We start from the raw sequence: 7,500 nt of genomic DNA, 5'->3' as shown, positions 1-7,500 counted from the left end.
ACGACCGGGGGCAGCCGCGAGCGGTAGCCCGCGTTTTCCCCGGTCGAGCCGCCAAACTCGCGCGGGCGCGGCGTGCGGCCGACGGGCGCGCGGGCGCCGGTCCCCGTGAGGACCGGACGCGGCGCGCGCGCTCCGCCGGACGCCTGCCGTGCCGGCGCATCGGTCTGGCCGAGTATCCGGTATACGACCCTCAGACAGGCGTGGCCCGGGACCCGCGGGTCACCGAGGCCGCAATGTGCGTTCGACTGGTCGATGTTCGTATAACCTGCGGATTACACGACGACGCGCAGATAGCTGCGGTCTTCATCGATCCACGAGCCAAGTGATCCGCCGTTCGGGGTCGGGTGTTTGTTTTTTTTTTTTTTCGTTTACACAATCGTCTTCCGACGACGGTAACCATCTTTCGGTCGACTCTCGGTCGGGGGTCGCGGCGCGCGGGCGGTCGGCGGACGACAACCGTGCGCGGTTGTCGCGCGCGAGCGCACGCGGCCACGGGGTCGGATTAGGCGCGCGCGAGACCGGCAAGCGAGTCGCCGGCGCCGCGGGCCCGTCTCTAATGATCCTTCCGCAGGTTCACCTACGGAAACCTTGTTACGACTTTTACTTCCTCTAAACGGCCGAGTTCGGTCATCTTCCCGGTCGCGCGACGACCCAGCCCCCGAGGGGGCCGAATAACGCGCGTCCAGTCCGAAGACCTCACTGCGGTCGTTCAATCGGTAGTAGCGACGGGCGGTGTGTACAAAGGGCAGGGACGTAATCAACGCGAGCTGATGACTCGCGCTTACTGGGAATTCCTCGTTCACGTGGAAAAATTGCAAGCCACGATCCCTAAGCACGAAGGAGGTTCAGCGGGTTACCCGGAAGCCTGTCGGCCCAGGAATGTTAACACACGCTGATTCCTTCAGTGTAGCGCGCGTGCGGCCCAGAACATCTAAGGGCATCACAGACCTGTTATCGCTCAGTCTCGTGCGGCTATTTTCGTCCGCCGCCTGTCCCTCTAAGAAGAGTTTAAGCTCCTGGGAGCCGGCGGTAGCCCTAGTAACGTATCGTGATCCGCCGGCGACGGCCGCGAACGCGGCGCGCTTCACCGCGGAGCCCAGCGCACGACTGACGCACGGCGACCGGAGGTTGCCCCCCGACCCCCGCACGCCCGCCGCACGCCGGGACGCGGATGGCGCGGCCGCGCCCGACGACCGCCGTGGACGACGGGCGAACGCGTTCGGGGATACCGGGCCGAGCCGACGGGAACGCGAACGCAGACGGCCGAAACCGCCGGCGCCGCGCCCACGCCGACCCGGGTTTACCCGCCTAGTTAGCAGGACAGAGTCTCGTTCGTTATCGGAATTAACCAGACAGATCGCTCCACCAACTAAGAACGGCCATGCACCACCACCCACCGAATCAAGAAAGAGCTCTCAATCTGTCAATCTTTCCGGTGTCCGGGCCTGGTGAGGTTTCCCGTGTTGAGTCAAATTAAGCCGCAGGCTCCACTCCTGGTGGTGCCCTTCCGTCAATTCCTTTAAGTTTCAACTTTGCAATCATACTTCCCCCGGAACCGAAAAGCTTCGGTTTCCCGGAAGCTGCCCGCCGGGTCGTTAATGAAACGCCGGCGGATCGCTAGCTGGCATCGTTTACAGTTAGAACTAGGGCGGTATCTGATCGCCTTCGAACCTCTAACTTTCGTTCTTGATCATACGAGAACGTACTTGGCAAATGCTTTCGCGTCAGTTCGTCTCGAGACGATCCAAGAATTTCACCTCTAACGTCTCGGTACGAATGCCCCCGCCCGTCTCTGTTGATCATTACCTCCGGTCCCGAAAACCGGCCCGGCGGGACGCGCGGGCGACTGGCGCCCGCGGCCCGGCGGCCCGCGCACGGAAACGCCCCGGAGGGCGGTTTCGCGCGCCCGCGAAGGGCGGAGATGCGCGGGACCGAGGTCTTGTTCCATTATTCCATGCGACCAGTATTCAGGGCCTTTTGACGAGACGGCCGTGAAGCCGCCCCGCCAGATTTGAGCCTGCTTTGAGCACTCTAATTTGTTCAAAGTAAACGTGTCGGCCCGCCGACGGCACTCGGTGAAGAGCACCGCGCAGCAAGATTGGAGTAGGCGGCCGCCGTCGTCGAACCCCGACGGCCGCGCGACGCGTGGCCGCGCGGCGCGCCGGGAGCACGAGACACGTGTCCGCCTGCCGACAATACGTCCGGCCGACGTGCCGGTAACTAACACCCCGAGACGGCTGACGAGCGCGACGGCGACCGCGCCGACGGGACACGTGGTCCCGCGGCACGGCCGGCCGCGACACGCCGGACCGCCAGGGTGGTCCGGCACCGCCCAGACACAGATCCGACTACGAGCTTTTTAACCGCAACAACTTTAATATACGCTATTGGAGCTGGAATTACCGCGGCTGCTGGCACCAGACTTGCCCTCCAATTGATCCTCGTTTAAAGGTTTTAAAGTGTTCTCATTCCGATTACGGGGCCTCGGATGAGTCCCGTATCGTTATTTTTCGTCACTACCTCCCCGTTCCGGGAGTGGGTAATTTGCGCGCCTGCTGCCTTCCTTGGATGTGGTAGCCGTTTCTCAGGCTCCCTCTCCGGAATCGAACCCTGATTCCCCGTTACCCGTTACCACCACGGTAGGCATGGAACCTACCGTCGACAGTTGATAAGGCAGACATTTGAAAGATGCGTCGCCGGTACGGAGACCGTGCGATCAGCTCGAAGTTATTCAGAGTCACCAGGTCTTTGCGCGGGCCGCGATCGGGACGCGCACGAAGCGCGCCGCGACGGGCCGGTTTTGATCTAATAAAAGCGTTCCTCCCGCGCGCGACGCCCGAGAGCGCCGCGACGGTCGGAACTCTGTCGGCATGTATTAGCTCTAGAATTACCACAGTTATCCAAGTAACTTGGGTACGATCTAAGGAACCACAACTGATTTAATGAGCCTTTCGCGGTTTCACCTTAATGCGGCTTGCACTGAGACATGCATGGCTTAATCTTTGAGACAAGCATATGACTACTGGCAGGATCAACCAGGGATCTCGGGTTTACTGCTACCGCGCCCCGCGACCGCCACGCGCGTGGCGGCCTGGGACGCGTGCGTCCGAGCGCCGGTCCGACGCCCCGCGGAAGGGGGCGGCGAGCCGACGCCGAGGGCGATCGCGTGGCCGGGACCGCTGTGGGTCACGGCCGCGCGACCGACCGCGGTTCAACAACAACAAAATGTGTGTGTGGTGTGGTCGGCACACGGAGTGCGACACGTTGACGAGACGGACCGGGTGACGGTCGACCGCCGGGTTCGGGTGACGGTGTGTGCACGGGTCCCCGGCGAGCGTACCGAGACCGGCTCTCGCCCGATTCGTAACGGCCCCCAGCCGAGATCGAGGGGGAAGCCGGGACGCGACGCGAAGTCCGCCGTCCCGTGGCTTCGCCCCGGCGACCGCCGGGCGCGGCGACGATGGCCGGCCGCGGCGGGAATGTTCTGGCGTCGAGTGTTCGTGACACGCGGAACGGTAACGGGAGTCGTCATCGGTGTGGATTGGCGCGCGCCGCGCAAACACCGGCTGGTGGACGCGCGGCGCCGGTTGAGTTTCGCCACTCGGATTGCGAGATGGGTCGGCGGCCGAAACGCGGACGCGTGTCACCTTCCGCCGGCTCTCACCGGACCGGCCACTCAACCGACGGTGTCCCGCGTACGTGGACGACCGTCAGTTGGCGGCGACCGGTGGGCGCCGCGAGGTGTACGCGCCGTCTTCGGCGTCGCCCGTGGCTTTGCTGTTGTGGTGTTCGTGATCGGCGGCCGGCCGTCGACTGCAACGCCGACGACCGAACCGCTCACAAATTTACAAAATCCCGGGTTTTTCCACCTTAATGGCGTAGCGTCGTTCGTGTAACAGTGGACGCGCGCCCGTGGACTACCGCAATCCGCGCCCGTATCGGATCCCCCCGCCCGAACACTAATACCCCCGCCACAATCGCATTTCGCCTAACGTTGTTACAAGTCGTCGACCACCGTACGCACGCCGCTTGGCGGCACGGCACGAAAAAAAGTGGCGGGACGCAAATCTAGCCGGCCGACCACCTACGACACCGACCACCGGGCGCGCGGATTGGGACAGTGATAATACATTTCGTCTAACCGACCACCCGTAATGGCGTAGCGTCGCTCGTGCAACAGTGGACGCGCGCCCGTCAACTACCGCAATCGGCGCGCGTATCGGTTCCCCCCACCCGAACACTAATACCCCCGCCGCAATCGCACAATCGAAAAATATTTAAAAATCGCATCACGTCCGTCGGACCTACTATTCCTGATAGTATTCGGTGCGCCCGACGAGATCACCTCTTTGGTTCGTCCACCGAACACCGACCGATAACGAGTTATTGGGTTTGGAAAAAATCGCGATCCAAAAACTCCGGTTTCGAAACCCCGTGCAACGTCGACGTCCGGGCTGCCCGCATGCGACCTACCCCGGCTCGACGGACCACCGTGGACGGTCGACTGGAAAATAATACGTGTTCATCGTAAACGACGTTAGGACGCGCGTAACAGTGCTACGTAATTTTTTTTCACCCGACCACCCGACATGAACAAATCTTCTCCCGTCCCACCGACCGCGGTCTACCCGGGCCACCCGAGCGCATTTCGTCTAACCGACCACCCGTGACGTTGTTACAAGTCGTCGACCACCGTACGCACGCCGCTTGGCGGCACGGCACGAAAAAAAATGGCGGGACGCAAATCTAGCCGGCCGCCATGCGGTCCCGAGTAGCAGTACCGGCCGACCGCCTACGACACCGACCACCGGGCGCGCGGATTGGGACAGTGATAATACATTTCGTCTAACCGACCACCCGTAATGGCGTAGCGTCGCTCGTGCAACAGTGGACGCGCGCCCGTCAACTACCGCAATCGGCGCGCGTATCGGTTCCCCCCACCCGAACACTAATACCCCCGCCACAATCGCACAATCGAAAAATATTTAAAAATCGCATCACGTCCGTCGGACCTACTATTCCTGATAGTATTCGGTGCGCCCGACGAGATCACCTCTTTGGTTCGTCCACCGAAAACCGACCGTTAACGAGTTATTGGGTTTGGAAAAAATCGCGATCCAAAAACTCCGGTTTCGAAACCCCGTGCAACGTCGACGTCCGGGCTGCCCGCATGCGACCTACCCCGGCTCGACGGACCACCGTGGACGGTCGACTGGAAAATAATACGTGTTCATCGTAAACGACGTTAGGACGCGCGTAACAGTGCTACGTAATTTTTTTTCACCCGACCACCCGACATGAACAAATCTTCTCCCGTCCCACCGACCGCGGTCTACCCGGGCAACCCCGAGCGCATTTCGTCTAACCGACCACCCGTGACGTTGTTGCAAGTCGTCGACCACCGTACGCACCCGCGTAAATCGAACGCTGCACGCCGCGTGGCTGCACGGCACGAAAAAAAATGGCGCCGCCTGCGCGGGCGGGACGCAAATCGCGTCCCGCTAGCCGGCCGCCAGGCGGTCCCGCGTAGCAGTGCGGCCGACCACCTACGACACCGACCACCGGGCGCGCGCGGATTGGGACAGTGATAATACAACATGCACACTGTCCTTATTACCATCTGGTAATTTTTTTTTCACCCGACATGAACAAATCTTCTCCCGTCCCACCGACCGCGGTCTACCCGGGCAACCCCGAGCGCATTTCGTCTAACCGACCACCCGTGACGTTGTTGCAAGTCGTCGACCACCGTACGCACCCGCGTAAATCGAACGCTGCACGCCGCGTGGCTGCACGGCACGAAAAAAAATGGCGCCGCCTGCGCGGGCGGGACGCAAATCGCGTCCCGCTAGCCGGCCGCCAGGCGGTCCCGCGTAGCAGTGCGGCCGACCACCTACGACACCGACCACCGGGCGCGCGCGGATTGGGACAGTGATAATACAACATGCACACTGTCCTTATTACCATCTGGTAATTTTTTTTTCACCCGACATGAACAAATCTTCTCCCGTCCCACCGACCGCGGTCTACCCGGGCAACCCCGAGCGCATTTCGTCTAACCGACCACCCGTGACGTTGTTGCAAGTCGTCGACCACCGTACGCACCCGCGTAAATCGAACGCTGCACGCCGCGTGGCTGCACGGCACGAAAAAAAATGGCGCCGCCTGCGCGGGCGGGACGCAAATCGCGTCCCGCTAGCCGGCCGCCAGGCGGTCCCGCGTAGCAGTGCGGCCGACCACCTACGACACCGACCACCGGGCGCGCGCGGATTGGGACAGTGATAATACAACATGCACACTGTCCTTATTACCATCTGGTAATTTTTTTTTCACCCGACATGAACAAATCTTCTCCCGTCCCACCGACCGCGGTCTACCCGGGCAACCCCGAGCGCATTTCGTCTAACCGACCACCCGTGACGTTGTTGCAAGTCGTCGACCACCGTACGCACCCGCGTAAATCGAACGCTGCACGCCGCGTGGCTGCACGGCACGAAAAAAAATGGCGCCGCCTGCGCGGGCGGGACGCAAATCGCGTCCCGCTAGCCGGCCGCCAGGCGGTCCCGCGTAGCAGTGCGGCCGACCACCTACGACACCGACCACCGGGCGCGCGCGGATTGGGACAGTGATAATACAACATGCACACTGTCCTTATTACCATCTGGTAATTTTTTTTTCACCCGACATGAACAAATCTTCTCCCGTCCCACCGACCGCGGTCTACCCGGGCAACCCCGAGCGCATTTCGTCTAACCGACCACCCGTGACGTTGTTGCAAGTCGTCGACCACCGTACGCACCCGCGTAAATCGAACGCTGCACGCCGCGTGGCTGCACGGCACGAAAAAAAATGGCGCCGCCTGCGCGGGCGGGACGCAAATCGCGTCCCGCTAGCCGGCCGCCAGGCGGTCCCGCGTAGCAGTGCGGCCGACCACCTACGACACCGACCACCGGGCGCGCGCGGATTGGGACAGTGATAATACAACATGCACACTGTCCTTATTACCATCTGGTAATTTTTTTTTCACCCGACATGAACAAATCTTCTCCCGTCCCACCGACCGCGGTCTACCCGGGCAACCCCGAGCGCATTTCGTCTAACCGACCACCCGTGACGTTGTTGCAAGTCGTCGACCACCGTACGCACCCGCGTAAATCGAACGCTGCACGCCGCGTGGCTGCACGGCACGAAAAAAAATGGCGCCGCCTGCGCGGGCGGGACGCAAATCGCGTCCCGCTAGCCGGCCGCCAGGCGGTCCCGCGTAGCAGTGCGGCCGACCACCTACGACACCGACCACCGGGCGCGCGCGGATTGGGACAGTGATAATACAACATGCACACTGTCCTTATTACCATCTGGTAATTTTTTTTTCACCCGACATGAACAAATCTTCTCCCGTCCCACCGACCGCGGTCTACCCGGGCAACCCCGAGCGCATTTCGTCTAACCGACCACCCGTGACGTTGTTGCAAGTCGTCGACCACCGTACGCACCCGCGTA

At 61.8% G+C, this 7,500-nt stretch overlaps 2 non-coding genes across 2 annotated transcripts; both read right to left on the bottom strand.

Moving 5' to 3' along the window:
• Nucleotides 1–184: 184 nt before the first annotated feature.
• On the bottom strand, nt 185–342 carry LOC149063349 (5.8S ribosomal RNA). Its single transcript, XR_016190027.1, has one exon. It is a non-coding gene; the product is annotated as a 5.8S ribosomal RNA (ribosomal RNA).
• A 212-nt stretch (nt 343–554) lies between these two features.
• Nucleotides 555–3,042, bottom strand: LOC149063348 (small subunit ribosomal RNA). Its single transcript, XR_016190001.1, has one exon. It is a non-coding gene; the product is annotated as a small subunit ribosomal RNA (ribosomal RNA).
• Nucleotides 3,043–7,500: the final 4,458 nt, after the last annotated feature.

This window comes from Diuraphis noxia, unplaced genomic scaffold, assembly GCF_037042655.1.
Source record: "Diuraphis noxia isolate RWA-SAM2 unplaced genomic scaffold, SU_Dnox_SAM2 contig0001, whole genome shotgun sequence".
Taxonomy (NCBI): domain Eukaryota; kingdom Metazoa; phylum Arthropoda; class Insecta; order Hemiptera; family Aphididae; genus Diuraphis; species Diuraphis noxia.
Note: the sequence above shows the minus strand (reverse complement) of the source record. Positions and strands in the feature narration are given on the sequence as shown.